Source organism: Ornithodoros turicata, unplaced genomic scaffold (genome assembly GCF_037126465.1).
Source record: "Ornithodoros turicata isolate Travis unplaced genomic scaffold, ASM3712646v1 Chromosome24, whole genome shotgun sequence".
NCBI classification, from domain to species: Eukaryota; Metazoa; Arthropoda; class Arachnida; order Ixodida; family Argasidae; genus Ornithodoros; species Ornithodoros turicata.
The window spans coordinates 2,766,576-2,781,829 of NW_026999345.1; the positions used below are offsets into that span (position 1 = coordinate 2,766,576).

Consider the following 15,254-nt stretch of genomic DNA (forward strand, 5'->3'; position numbering starts at 1 on the left):
CAAAGTAAAGCAAAACACCCAAGTACTTAAAAGTACTAATTCCAATTTTTCCGTCAAAATTAATGGTGACTTCGACTGTAATTCATCTAACGTCATTTATGTCATTCAGTGCGGCATGTGCCAAGCACAATACGTAGGTCAGACTAAAACATAATTTCGAATCAGGTTCAACAACCACCGATCTGACGTTACAAAAAAACCAAACCTCCCGGTTTCTCGCCATTTCAAACAACCAGGTCATTCACTAAATAATGTGTCACTTTTTATTCTCCAGACAAATTTTAGCTCAGATCGGTACAGGGAACAACGCGAATCTTATCTCATTTACAAATTCCAATCAACCATTAATGAAGATCTGGGAGCAATTTCAACGGTAAGAAATCTGGCCACCTAGATGAGCTACACTTTCTTCCTTTTCGTTTCCTTTCTGTTTTTTTTTTCAGCAAAGTTTGAAGCAGCGCTCACCCTGCCCCGAATTTTCCCCAAAGCGGACAGTGACCTACGCCGAATGATATCACCACCCATAATATTCCCGAATCTGACTCACTGACAAACGCCTGTGGCGTGCCCGTACCGATTATGACGTCATGTACCAAACCTACATAAGTAATGTGTAACGCATTTTTTGTCCTGACGAAGACAGTACCACTGTCGAAACGTCGACCCCTTGCCCATTTTACTTTTTAACGTCCCCCTATGTAAAAAACTAGTGTTTGTAACTACCCTAAAATCTGTTTCCGCGTCTTTTTTTGAACTTCTGTAAAACTTCGTGGCCGTTTGATAATCCTTTTACCTCACCCTATATATATATATATATATATATATATAAACCCCGACCATCCTCGATCCAGTGTGGCCCACCCCTCAGGAGGCAGCAATCTTGGAACGAAGACAGCCCGTACAGACATCGAGGCCCCGAAGACAGGACTGACTAGCCGCCGGTGAGCGTACTTTTTCCAATATTGACACCGAGCTATCTCCCAGTGCCAAAGCCTTCCTCAAAATTCGCAATTTAACTGAGAAATGTATCCGATATAACTCCCACCGTGCCGCACTACACGTCTATAAGGGACCATGGCAAAATTCCAAGAGGACTCGCCATAAAACTCAAACCTACCCTCCCTATAAAAGACAACCTTCAAAACAGGTGGGACGAAATCCTTGCCAATGCCTCATCCGCCTTAATAGATGTCCTCATATCCCACTGTGATGAATCCACTAAGGAAATATCTGAGGAAGTTCAAACCATCCCCGAAAATGTCACCCTTAGCGATGCGCACAAGTCGTAATTGCTGCAATTTACAACAGACAAAGAGCTCGAAGTACGTAATACCAAACGTAAGAAACTCGCTAGGAACCAGATAGACCCAGACCTTCTGTGTGAATATGATATCCAACTTAAATCAAGCAGTACTGTGAATACTCCCTCATTAAATTCCCAAAGTGAAGCCCAAGATAGTACTCGTGGTAGTCAAAATTCCTCAATTCACACCATCACCCACCAGCACTGCATCACAGAGCGTCGTTAATTTGTCGTCTCACTCACTCACAGACTCCGAAGTCTCGCTGCTTAGCCGGGGCCTTGGATTCTGCCCTAACAATAATAAGGCAAACGAATATCAACTTCATCTCGATTTAGACAACTTCGCTCGACGAATGCGCCTTAAAGAGTACTTTTATGATAAACAGGATCAAACCCCCAATCATTTTAGGCCACCGTCCGATTTTACACCGGAACCTAATCGCCAGAAAGCCCTAGATATCTACATAAAGGCAGTGCAGAAAGATATTATAACAGCATACAATTCTTCTTCTCGCAAACCCAAACCGAATCTTACCCCAGCGGAGCATCGTAGTCTTTCTGATCTCAAACAATCGAAAGACGTAATAATCAAAAGAGCAGATAAAGGTGGTGCAACTGTTGTAATGGATATGCAAAATTACATCGATGAGGGACTCCGACAATTGGGACACGACTCCGTCATGTTATGCCTACGGGCCTTTGACATATAATAAATAAAGAAAAAAAGAAAAAAAAAGAAATTGGCTTCTGCTACTTTTTACAAGCCACTAGACGGTGATCGTACGGAACAAATTGTTACTGACATCACAAAAAATTTAAAGACACTAAAGGCAACAAAGAAAATCGATTCGGCATTATATGATTACCTTCTCCCACGTAACGCAAAACCAGGCAGGTTCTACATGCCCCCGAAAATTCACAAACCGGGAAATCCCGGACGCCCAATCGTTTCTTGTAATGGAACAGCCACAGAAAATCTCTCTAGCTTTGTAGACTATCTCCTTAAAGACATACCCCCACAACTTCCTTCGTATATTAAGGACACTAATCACTTCCTCCAAGTACTAAACCAATGTCAGCCACCCGCTTCTATTGTCCTAGTTACGCTAGACGTGTCATCCTTATACACCAATATCCCACACGAAGACGAGATCACCGCAGCGGAAACGGCTTTTTCAAAGTACTCCGATTCCCCTGGTGATGCTGTGCTATCTGCTCTACTGAAACTGATCCTGAGGAACAATAACTTCGAATTTAATGGCAGACAATATCTACAAATCAGCAGCACAGCTATGGGCACTAAGATGGCACCCAGTTACGCAAATATATTCATGGGCAGTTTGGAAGAAAATTTCTTGAGCCAGTGCGAGCTAAAACCTACTCTCTACAAACGTTACCTGGACGACATATTTATGATCTGGCCACACTCGGAAGACATCCTGTTAGATTTTATACGCAACTTCAACAACTTCCACCCCTCCATTAACTTCACTCCCCCCCCATTCTTATTCAGCCACCATTGTTAACTTCGTAGATGTTCAAGTTAAATTCACTAATTGTGGTTTAACAACTGATCTGTTCCGTAAGCCCAACCGATTCTCAACAATACTTATCATTTCAAAGCTGCCATCCGCGGCACACGAAACATCCCCTATAGTCAAGCCTTAGATACAGGAAAATATGCTCAAATGATGGCGACCTGGAAAAAAATTTAGAACAGGTGCAACAACTTTCGTTGATCGTCAATATCCACTGAACCTGGTGCAAGATGTTCTCAACAGGGCTCGCAAAGTAGATCGCATTAGCTTGTTTGAAAAAAAGAAAAATAACTCGAAAACCAATTCGGTAAACTTAACTGTAACATTCACCGGAAATATCCCAAACATTAACAGCATACTTAATCGCCACCATAGTATCCTCCTCCAGTCCAAACGCACTAAGGAAATTCCGAACCACCACGTGTCGCTTACAGACGTACACGTAATCTGCAGGATAGCTTAGTCCGCTCTAAAGTAAACAGTACGATAAACCCTTCGATTGATTGTCACCCATGTAATGGCCGACGTTGTCAGATTTGCAAACTAATGCAGACCACGCAGGAAGTCAAAAGTACAAACTCTAATTTTACCGCAAGATCATTGCAGACCTAGACTGCAATTCCTCGAACATCATCAATGGAATCCAATGTAACGCATGTCAAGCACAATATGTGGGTCAGACAAAAACTTCTTTCAGAGTCAGATTCAACAACCACCGATCGGATGTCACCAAAAAACCTAATCTTCCAGTTTCCCGCCATTTCCAGCAGCCAGGTCATTCTATTAACGATGTGTCAATCTTTATTCTCCAGTCAAACTTCAACTCTGACCGCTCCCGAGAGCAACGCGAATCCTACCTAATCTACAAATTCCAATCGACCATTAACGAAGACCCCGGCATGCTATCAACAATAAGAAGTCTAACCTCGTAGATAAGGCACTTTTTTTCCAATTTCTTTTCAGCCGGATGGGTGGCGCAACCTGGACAAAGCCACTCCCCCAAGGACGATGACATCACACTTGAACCTGACAAGTCAACATTCTCGAACGTGACCCATTGACAACCGCCAGGTGGCGGGGTTTTCCCTTTCCCGATGACGTCACTATGCGAGCCTTTATAAGCTCTGTGTATCACTGACATATTTTTGTCCTGACGAAGGCGGAGCTTCCGCCGTAACGTAGACAACCCTTTTAGCATTCCAAGTATCTTAAATGTAAATAAATTATCCCTTTTTTCTTACTTCCCGCACCTTCGTAGTCTGTGTTTCAATTTTCATTTCAGCTATATATATATATATATATATATATAGTTATGAAGGAATGAAAGGCAAACAACGAAGGTAGAGGAAGTAAAGAACGGGGAGATTTATTACAATTTAGAAAGACATCTAGGGGTATGGTCAACTTTGCGGCGGAAGCTTCGCCTTCTTCAGGACTAAAAGATGAGAAGGGTGTCTTGAAGCTTTTGTATATGTGAAGGATGACATCACAGTCGGGGTTCGCGCCACCTGGCGGTCGTTAGCGTCAAGCTCGGTAATGTTGTTGTGTCAAGTCCAGGCGTGAGGTCATCGGCCTTGGGGTTGGAAAGGTGTCAGGAGTCCGGCTGAAAAGAAAAGAAAAGGAAGCAGTACCTTATCTAGACAGAGTTTCTTATTGTTGACAATGTACCAGCGTCTTCGTTAATGGCGGACTGGGATTTGTAGATAAGCTAAGATTCCCGTTGTTCTCGTGACCGATCGGAAGCAAAGTTTGATTAAAGAAGAAAAATTGAAACTTCGTTAATTGAATGGCCCGATTGGCTGAAATGGCGCAAAACTGGAATATTTGTTTTTTTTGTCACGTCTGACAGGTGGTTATTTAACCTAATTCGAAAAGACTTTTTCGTCTGGCCTACGTACTGTGCTTGGCAGGCGTTACACGGAATAAGTAGACAACGTTAGAGGAGTTGCAATCCAGATCTGCGTTGATTTTGACGGAAAAGTTGGAGTGCGTGCTCTTAACGGACTGAGCCGTTTGCATTAGATTGCAACTCTGACACCTACGGCCGTTGCATGAATGGCAGCCAGTTGGTGAATTCTCTGGTTCTGTTACTTTAGAGCGAACTAGCTATCTTGCAGGTTGCGTGCACGTCTGTAGGTGGCACGTGGTGGGTCGGGGAAGATTTCCTTAGTGCGTTCGGACTGGAGTAGGATGCTATGATGGCCCTGGCTGGAGGGGATAGCCAGTATTGTGTGTCGCAGGTGGCAACAGTTGAATGACAAATACTGCTGGGACTACAACAGTTGCCACCCGTGACACATAAAACTGGCTATCCCCTACAGACAGGCTCTGCGATACAGGAAATTTGCTCAAAACATCATGACCTGGGAGGGAATCTTAACCAACGAAAAGAAACATTTGTAGACCGTAAATTTCCGGCCAACCTAGTCCAAGACGCCTTGAACAAAGCTCAGAAAGTCGATCGCCAAAGCTTATTCCACAAACGAAAAAACAACTAAAAAAGTGATACCGTAAACGTAACTGTAACATTCGCTGGTAACATCCCAAATATTAACCATATACTGAATCGTCATCATAGCAACCTACTGCAGTCCGCACGCACTAAGGAAATCTTCCCCGACCCACCACGTGTCACCTACAGAAGTGCACGCAACTTGCAAGACAGCTTAGTTCGCTCTAAACTAACAGAGAATTCACGAACTTGCTGCCATTCATGCAACGGCCGTAGATGTCAGATTTGCAAACTAATGCAAACGGCTCAATCCGTTAAGAGCACGCACTCCAACTTTTCCGTCAAATTCAACGCAGATCTAGACTGCAACTCCTCTAACGTTGTCTACTTAATTCCGTGTAACGCCTGCCAAGCACAGTACGTAGGCCAGACGAAAACGTCTTTTAGAATTAGGTTCAATAACCACCGGTCAGACGTGACAAAAAACCAAATCTTTCAGTTTCGCGCCATTTCTGCCAACCGGGCCATTCAATTAACAAAGTTTCAATTTTTTTTCTTCAATCAAACTTTGCTTCCGATCGGTCACGCGAACAACGGGAATCTTAGCTTATCTACAAATTCCAGTCCGCCATTAACGAAGACCCTGGTATATTGTCAACAATAAGAACTCTGTCTAGATAAGGTACTGCTTTCTTTTCCTTTCTTTTCAGCCGGACTCCTGACACCCTTCCGACAGCAACGACGATTACCTCACGCCTGGACTTGACAAAACAACATTACCGAGTTTGACCCTAACGACCGCCAGGTGGCGCGAACCCCGACTGTGACGTCATGCTACAGATGTACAAAAGCTTCAAGACACCCTTCTCATCTCTTAATTCTGAAGAAAGCTGAGCTTCCGCCGCAACGTTGACCATACCCCTAGGTCTCTTTCTAAATTGTAATAAATCGCCCTGTTTTTTACTTCCCCTACCTTCGTTGTTTGCCTTTCATTCCTTCATAACTGCATTTACTTTGTGGCCTTCCGAACTTTTATTCTTCTCCACACACACATATATATATATATATATATATATACATAGATTGAGAAGTTACCCAACAAAAAGAACTCGTTACAAGTTAAGTTACTGTGTGAAAAATGTAACTAAGTTAATAACGAAGTTCTTCAGCCTGAAACGTAACTCGCAGTTACTGAGTTACTTAAAAAAAAGAACGAGTTAATTCCAAGTTACTTCGGACACAAAGTAGCATTACGCAGGTGCAGCGCGCATTAGCAGTTGAGTTAGACCTTGAGTTGCCTGCGGAGGAGTGCAACACGCTTAGATCGTTTTTGTTTATGTCCAACAATAGACCTCTCCCTGTTTGTAAACAAATGACGTCATAGAGTTCGACAGCGCCACAAATTTGGATGGGTGGAATATGTGAAGCGCTGGGGCTTCCGTGAGGCGGGCCTTCAGAGCTGCAAGTGAGGCATGACATTCAGGTGACCAGTGCCACTGGGTGTCCTTCTTGAGGAGTTCCGTGAGGGGAAGACATGTGTCGCTAAAATGATCGATGTACTGTTTGTAGACATTGACAGTACCCAGAAAACGTTGCAAATCCTTGATGCACTGTGGAGCTGGGAATTTGCGTACGGCATCGAGGTTGGATTGCTTAGGTGATATTGTGCCATTGCAAATTGTGTGGCCGAGGTAATCTGTGCGAGTGCGCGCAAACTGGCACTTCTTAAGTTTCAGTTTGACGTTTTCAGCTTGCAGTGCTGCTAACAAACTGTCAAGGCTCGTGAGGTGTTCTTCAAACGTAGGCGCGTGGACGACTATGTTGTAAAAATAGTTGAGAACGTTGCGAACGTGGTGTTTGGCAATGATGTTCCTGATGACTCGCTGGAAGGTTGCCGGAGCATTCTTCACACCGAATGGCATGACAAGCCATTCATAGTGACGCGTGGGTGTGACAAACGCGGTCTTATGAATGTCATCTGGTCGCATAGGAACACGCCAATATCCGGAGGTAGTATCCAATGCGCTGTAGTAGCGTGAGGGCCCAAGAGAGTAAAGCACATCGTCAGTACGGGGTATGGGCTGGTAGTCAGGCACTGTTACGCCGTTGAGTTTCCGGCAATCAATACACATTCGACTACGGCCTTCACCTTTCTTTTCCGCCAGTATGACGGGAGTTGCATACGGAGACAAGGATGGTCGTATAAAGCCTTAGTTAAGGAGTGACTCCACCTGTGTGTCGATCTGCGCCGTCTGTCTGTCTACGAGGTTCGGTACGGTGATCTGTGAATCGGGATTTCACTCGTGAGCGTGATAGAGTGCTGCTCAGTGCCGATGGACCCAATGTCAGTTTGAGACCTGGAGAAGATCGAATCGTATCTCCGAAGAAGCGCATCAAGTAGATGTTGTTGCGCTATCGGGAAGGAGTCGTCTTTATGCAACCATCACTGGAGCGTGGTGTATCTTGAGGGGGTGCCTTGTGCTTGAGAGTTCGGGTTGAAAGGTCAAGGAAAAAGTTGAAGTCTGAAGCGTAGTCGAGTCCAAGAAGGAATTCCGCCGTCACACCACGGAGGGCATGAACTTCGACTTCCCGTGCGGTATCGCCAATTTTTAAATGAATGCAGACGCGACCCAAGGTTTGTCTGGGAGATGAAACCTGTTGAACTGCGATGCTGGAATTCCTGAGGAGTTGAAGTTTGAGTCTCTTGTAAGTGTGTTCACTGATGCAAGAAATTGTGGCTCCCGTATCCATAAATGCAGTAACAGGATTCCCATTAATGAAAAGGGTTGAAATGAATTACTGAAACCTTGGATCGCTGTCCCCGTTTCCATGGTCAGGGCCGAGGGCAGAGACCGACGGTCGGTTAGGGCAGGCGTTGTGCAGTGAAACTGCTGGGAGAGCCCGAGGGACGCGCAGTGCCTGCATTCGGTCTTAAGAATGTTGGGATGCGTTGGCAGGGTGTCAGCCACTGGGACGTAATTTCGGGGTTGCGATTGGCTGTAAGTGCTTCGCGACTTCTGACGATTTAAAGTAATATCAATTTTCTGGGTGGCTCGAAACCAACCCGTGGAAGATTTAATGTCCAATCCTGCGAAGGCAAGCTCATAGTCTGGTAGAAGACCGTCTGTTAGACCAGAAACTACATCAGCGGCCGTGAGTCCTGTGGAGTCGCCGAGCCTTCGCTTTTCTTCATAATATGACTCGATCGACTGGTCCCCGCGCTGTCGATAATGAATAAACGCGCGGAAACGGTCGGCAGCCGATGTGCGAAGCGGAGACCCATGCAGGATTTGATGTCCTCCCACGTCTCGTTGGTGTCAAAAATTTCGTTTAGATACCACCGGAAAGCTTCGCCTTCGGCATATTCGCTGAAATTCTGTACCTTTCGTTGTTGGTCCAGTTGCAGGAATCAGCCTTCGACTCGAAGAGACGGAGCCATTTCTGGATGGGTACGCTGCCGGCCTCCCCGTCATATTTGGGAATCACAAGTGGTTGGTGTTTCGGTGGCATGCTGCAGGTGGCTTGGCTTGAGGTTTTATCCTGTCGACTCATGTGACGAAGGTACGGAGCGATCGTGAATCGGAGAACGAATATATGTGCGCGCGCTCCACCTCCTCTTTCATACGTCACATATATATATATATATAAAGTGAAAATAGCCGAAGCTTTGTGGCTGCACGCTGGGCATATATTTACAATTTGATCATGCCCTCCCAGCCGGGGATATATATATATTCCTTTAAGAACGACAGTAACTCGTAGGAATCTACGCGTAAAACCGTCGGTGCGGCTGGAACGTATGGATTGCTTTTCTTGAGGCGATCTGCGCCGTCTGTTGGTCTCTCTTTCTCTCTGCGTCTCTGGATCGTCTGCTCGCTGTACGCCGCTGTTTGCAAAACCTGTCATCCAAGTGATTTACACGAATAACTTGTTTGTGTTCCAGAATACGCAAACCGTACAGGTTCGCAATGGAATATGTATTGCGCTTGGCGAGAAACGCATGGTCTGGCAGATGCATTGCAGAATTGCACGCGTTCTCAATAGATGGCGCGCGGGGTCTTCTAGTGGTTGGGGCGCTTGGTAGAGTCCCCTAGATTGCTTTGCGCAGCAATCTTGAAAATGCTGTTCCTGAAAAAAGGCTCAGTATACAGCTAACTATTATGTATGAGAAGCGTCCAAGTTACAAGATTTCAGAAAACCATGCAGTTTGCCCTCCGCTTTGCCACACTTGGAAATGGTGTTTTGACAAATACTGTTCAGCTGTGTTAAATGCGGGGAAAATAAGGGAAGGAGACGTGCAGTATGTACGTAACGGGGATCAAGCGCATAGTGTTTCAACCTCCTACAGAAAGCACTGGATCAGATGCCCATTGAGAATTTGGCACTTTGCACGATAGGTGGCATTACGCCCATATTTTATGCCCAATGGTGTGGACGTCACCCGAACACTGCCTGTGTAACCATGGGCATTCCTAGCATTTTAGTTCTGAGGAGGGCAAATATCTTACAAGGGCAGGCAAGAGGTGAATCAACAGAAACTAGAACAACAACAAATTTATTTTAGGTTGATGAGAAGTTTCATGGCCAGAGGCGATACTGTACCGCACGGCTGATGGTAATGTGGGAGATTGAACTAATGAACCCCTTCACATGAGGATCGCCGTCTGGTTGTGTCTAGAAAGGTCACGAGAGCTTTGAGCGGGAAGCATTGGTGAACTGGATTCGGCCAGGAACCAAGCAATTGTGATATCAAAAAGGGGCCAGAGTCCAGCTGACTAAGAGACTCGTAGAGTGCGGTTCGGGAAGTTCGTAGTGTGGGTAATAAAGAAGAATGTGATCCAGATTCTTTAGAGCAGCGTTTTCCAGACTTATCGTTGTGTAGGACCCGCAAAACCACTGAGAATACATTCGAGGACCCCGGTTAAGTACGATTGATGTTGACATAAATAAGGGACGCAAAGAAACTAAAGAATAACTAACTAACAAGGCACCGCAATACAGGAATTGAGAAGGTAGTAGATTTCGATTATAGGATATTCGACATTTCGACTTAGATTCGCCCGTCCCCCTCTCTCTCTGAGGGGGATGTCATCTCGACGTGACGACACTCGCCAAGACGGTCTTCGATAGTCGCTGACTCCCAAGAACATTCTCGGGGTCCCCCGTCCCCCGGAGTCTGCGAGCCACGCTTTGGGATCCACTGCTCTAGAGCCCGCAGTGACAGCATCTGGGAGAGTCAACTTGTCTCAAGTGCCGTGTAGACAATATAATCACGACAACCGAAACCTCTGATACATACGTCATCCAATGGATAAGATTAGATTATTATGACAACATCTCAGCATGCACAATGACGATCTGCTAGTGAAGCACGAACAGCTCCCACAGGTGGAGCTCGGATCTCCAGAGGGGGCCACGAGTCCTCCTTGCCCCCCCCCCCCCTCACAGAAAGCCCATGGTGATAGGGGTATAACCCAACACAAGAACATCGAAGTGTCTGTCACTAATGTCGCCATCGATTCCATTACCTTCTCCAAGGAACATTTCTTCGAAGCAGAGCTCACCCTACCGAAAAAGGATATGGCGTTACCTAGAATCAAGTCATTTGGGCTTCCTCATCCAGTTCAGCACTCCTGCATTTCTCAGTTCTTTAACGTTCAAAAACCCTGATCAAAAGCCAATGCAAGCAGCCAAGACAGTGTTTGCCTTGTTCGTACTGAATCACCATGGGTGTCCTCCATTCAGTTTTCGCCTGCTTGGCATTCGTTTAGGGACATTTTATGATAATCTAAGTGCCATTGACGTAAAACCCCACACGCATCTCGAGGCGGCTGTCGATGGCTACTTTTCTTCACCGTAAGAAGTTGCGCACGTTTATCGACGGTTTTCGGTAAACACCGGAATACATATTAGTATGATATACGGATTACCTATGTGCCATACGGTACCTACTTTTTGACGGAACACCGGATCAACTGGAACTAAAGCCAGTAATGAGAGTAGGAACGACGCCCCAGGGCGGTGGCATACAAACGCCAGCCATTGCTGGATGAAGGGTTCGGCAATTATTCATTGCAGATCAACCATTGTTCTTCTGTATACGTAAAGCTTTCAAAGCGGCTCAATTAAGATAAATCTCGAAGTGATTGAGGATCCCGGCCAACGATCCCGGGCAGTTTCTCGACAGCTGTTCGCAACACGGCCATTTTGATTTGGCAACACCGCTATTTTATGTGGGACACAGGATATGTACACTCCATATTATACGTTGCGGTTCGACGCTCAGTCACTTTGAATTTCACCAGGATTGAGCCTGTTTCACGGCTATATGAGTAGAACGACTGTATGGAACTTGCAGTTATTGCTGAGCATAGTATGCAAGTTCGAGTCGACTCTTATATGCCGGCTCATGAACTTGAAAAAGTGGCGTTTGTTGGTACATAACTGTCCAGGCGCCAGACCTGCTGCCTGGTGTTTCCCCAAACTTTCTCCGGACGTTTTAAGATAAATGTGGGCAAAGGTTTCCATGAATTCGGGCCAGGTCGCACGATACCCCCCTGCGATAGTGGTGTTGTTGCCCGCCTAAGCGTGGCCGAAGACAGTAAGTATTTCCATCACCACCCGGTACATAACTTGTCATGCACTTACCCTAATGATTCCTGGTCTGATGTTGAGTCGGAAAACCTCGTCCTTTGCAGCTCATCAACGTCCTGGTGGCTAAGCTTCCGAGTCTGGCACTCTCAACGGGATCTGGGCCGAGTACAAAGTGCAAGGAGTAGGCAAAGTGGACAGCGTTCATTCCTTTCAATATTGCATCAAATGAACTGGAGCACGGCTGTGTATATCAATACGGCTCCACAAGTTGCAAGAGGAGAAACGGAAATTATTGTAACGATGCCGAAGGGCAGGGGCGTATTGCCCGTGCCGACTACACGACGCTCAGCCATCAACATTAGAGTAACCTGAGGGCTGAAGCGGGATAGTTCGTAACATTGCGTAATGACAAATTGCAGCACCCTGACGAGACCAAGGGCAGAACGTGGAAGACACAAAAAGAGTGCAAGCTCACAACTAAATGCTAGATACCCATGTTCAACGTCATCGTCAATTTCAAGTCAACATCAGCCTCATGGAACGTAAATGTTTTGAGGGTGGGGCATACAAAAGGGTTATCACAACAACGACTGCATTATTTGGACAATATCAGTACCATCATCGTTTTCGTTTCGTTTCGTTATGAAAGCAGGAGCAAGTTCAAAACTGGAGAAGGTTGGAGAAGGCGAAAATAAGCAGAGAGCGCAGGCTAATCGGTGCATGGTTGGGAAGGTAGAAACCATGCGAATCTTGGAGAAGGCGTTCTCTAAACGAAAATAGCTCGGTGAGTTCTCAATGAAAGGAACGAACGCGGAATAATGAAATACGTATTCATTTTTCCTATCCTTTTAATTACGCTGTCCTACGTAAAAAAAAAAAACACATAGATTAAGAATACAATGATATTTGGGTTGGTGGTTGTCTTGGAGAGTGTCAAATGTGTTTCATGTGTTTGCGTCAGAGGTACGTAAGCTGTGCTTTTAAATTCAGACAGATGTACGATTTCTACGAAGCAGCATTCTGTGTGCTAGTGTATAACTGGTCCATAACTGCTGTAGTGAAGCAGTTATGGGCAGGGAAAGGTAACAGAAACGGAACGGATATTGCACAGTTATAATACCTGAAACCAAAACGCAAACGACAATAATTTACTGTAATACTTCGGGTACCGCATGACCCGAATTATCGCAATTCTTCACCTATCATGTAGATAAATTTATGAAAGACACCTCAATGAAGCAAACTAAAATTAACTGAAGAACTAGAACTAAATGAAGTAGTATGGGATCAGCTCAAGAAGCCGGCAAGTCACATCTTCGCCTGGACGCCATTAATTAGCAATTAGAGCTAATTGGGACCCCCCACATTAATCAGGACCCTCCAGAGAGTCATTACACTAATTGGGGATCATCTAAGACACGTCCAGACGAAGATGTGAGTTGCCGGCTACTTGAGCTGATAAAAATAAAAAAAATAGGTAGAAAATAAAATGAAAAGATAGAAATAGAGTGGAGAGAAACAATTTATTCGAAAATCAACGATGCCGCGGCGAAGAAACGGCTCCGGGGTGACCAGTGCTTGTTGACGTCGGGTAGTTGCAGAGATCGACGACAGGTGGCCACTTAGTTGCAAGGCATCACACCAGATGGCGCCACCATCATAGCTCTAGAGGAGAGAGACAGAGAACAAGATACTAGCGGCAGGTAAAAATGACAGCAGTGCTAAACAAGTCTAGGCATGCGAGAGAAAAGGTCTAACCGCTACTGCTAAACAGAAAACAGTACACATCGGGGGAAAAAGGCTTACGGGGGGAACGATCGCTTAGGCCTAACCACAACACTACGCAGCTAACACAAGGCGGGAACCACACATCGCTAAACATGCGAGAAAAGGCTTAACACGAGCGCGGTCACTGCTAAACACGGCAAACATACGAGAAAAGGAGCGCGCTTGGGCATAACCTCAAACACTACGCAGCTAACACAAGGCGGGAACCACACATCGCTAAACATGCGTCAACAGGCTTGGACACCACAAAACAAGTCTAAAACATGCGAGAAAAGGCTTAGCACGAGCGCGGTCACCGCTAAACACGGCAAACATACGAGAAAAGGAGCGCGTCAAATCACTCACCTTTTCCCCCGCGGCAACTTCCAGGCAGAAACTGAGCGAGCGCGGAGAACACACACGTCTGCTCTCTACGAGAGGCAGCCAGAAACTGAGCGAGCGCGCGGAGCGCACGTCCGTCTTCCGCGACGGTCCGAGAGAAAATGAGAGAGGCGACGCGCAGCGGCTGCTATGGATGCGCGCGCGCCCTCTGCTCCACCCGTCCGCGCATGCGCGCGCGCGCTGCTAGCTCCCTCTGCGCCGGCCGCGGGTGTTTTCGGTTTCGGCTCTCTGCTGCGCGCGCGCTCCTAGCGGCGACGGGTGGCTTTTCAGTTTCGCTTTCATTCTCCGTTCTTTGCGCGCGCGCGTTTATCTCTATAAAGGCAGAGCGCACCGCGCTCGCGTCATCATTCTGACTGATACGTGGAAAACGCCATGTGTGGTTTATTCTCCTGCGTTTCTCGTCGTCGCAAGGAAAAGACAAAAAACGAAGAACTTCGCGAATTTATACGCGGCATCGTGGAGGAAGCCTTTCAAGTCCACCGTCTGGAATGGTTGCAAGCACGTCAAGAAATGTGTCAGGACAAGATGAAGACGCTCGACCGCATCTTAGCGGCAGACAGACTGGCGAAAAAGAAGTCCAACTTTAGCCTGGACAATCTGTATTGGGAACGCAGTTCCGATGTAGAGGACGACGACGAGGATGTGTAAATAAAAACGATGCATTTCACTTCGAGTCTCAGTCTCTTCTTTTTCTTCGTGCAACGTGTACGCACGTAACATGTCTTCCCCCGAACCTTTTCGTTTCCGTCATCCCTTTCGCTGTATCTTAAGCGGCCCCTCCATGTGCGGCAAATCTACTTTCGTTGCTAACGTGTTGAGGAACCTGAACAACGTGGTAGACAAGCCTCTGTCACAAATATTCTACGTGCAGAAATATGCTTCGCCGAGCATGCAGGACGAATTCGGGGACTCCGTAAAATTTACCAAGGAGCTACCGCGAGAGTGGACACGTCGCGCGCTACGCTGATCGTCGTCGACGATCACATGACCGACGCCGGTTCCTTGAAGGAGGTGACCGATCTTTTCATTCGGGGTTCTCACCACGCCAACGCGTCGATCTTCTTACTCGTTCAAAACATCTTTTTCGACAGTAGCCATTTTAGAACAATATCCTACAACGCCAGTTACGTCGTCCTGTGGCGCACCGTGCGCAGCGTGCACCAGATGGAACATTTCGGCCAACAGCTATTTGGCAGAA

General features: G+C 46.3%; 1 long non-coding RNA gene across 1 annotated transcript; it reads right to left on the reverse strand.

Moving 5' to 3' along the window:
* Positions 1-13,396: 13,396 nt before the first annotated feature.
* On the reverse strand, positions 13,397-14,135 carry LOC135373377 (uncharacterized). The gene is made up of 2 exons (XR_010416429.1): positions 14,021-14,135; positions 13,397-13,552 (listed from the first exon to the last, which is right to left on the reverse strand). It is a non-coding gene; the product is annotated as an uncharacterized LOC135373377 (long non-coding RNA).
* Between the last annotated feature and the right edge of the window lie 1,119 nt (positions 14,136-15,254).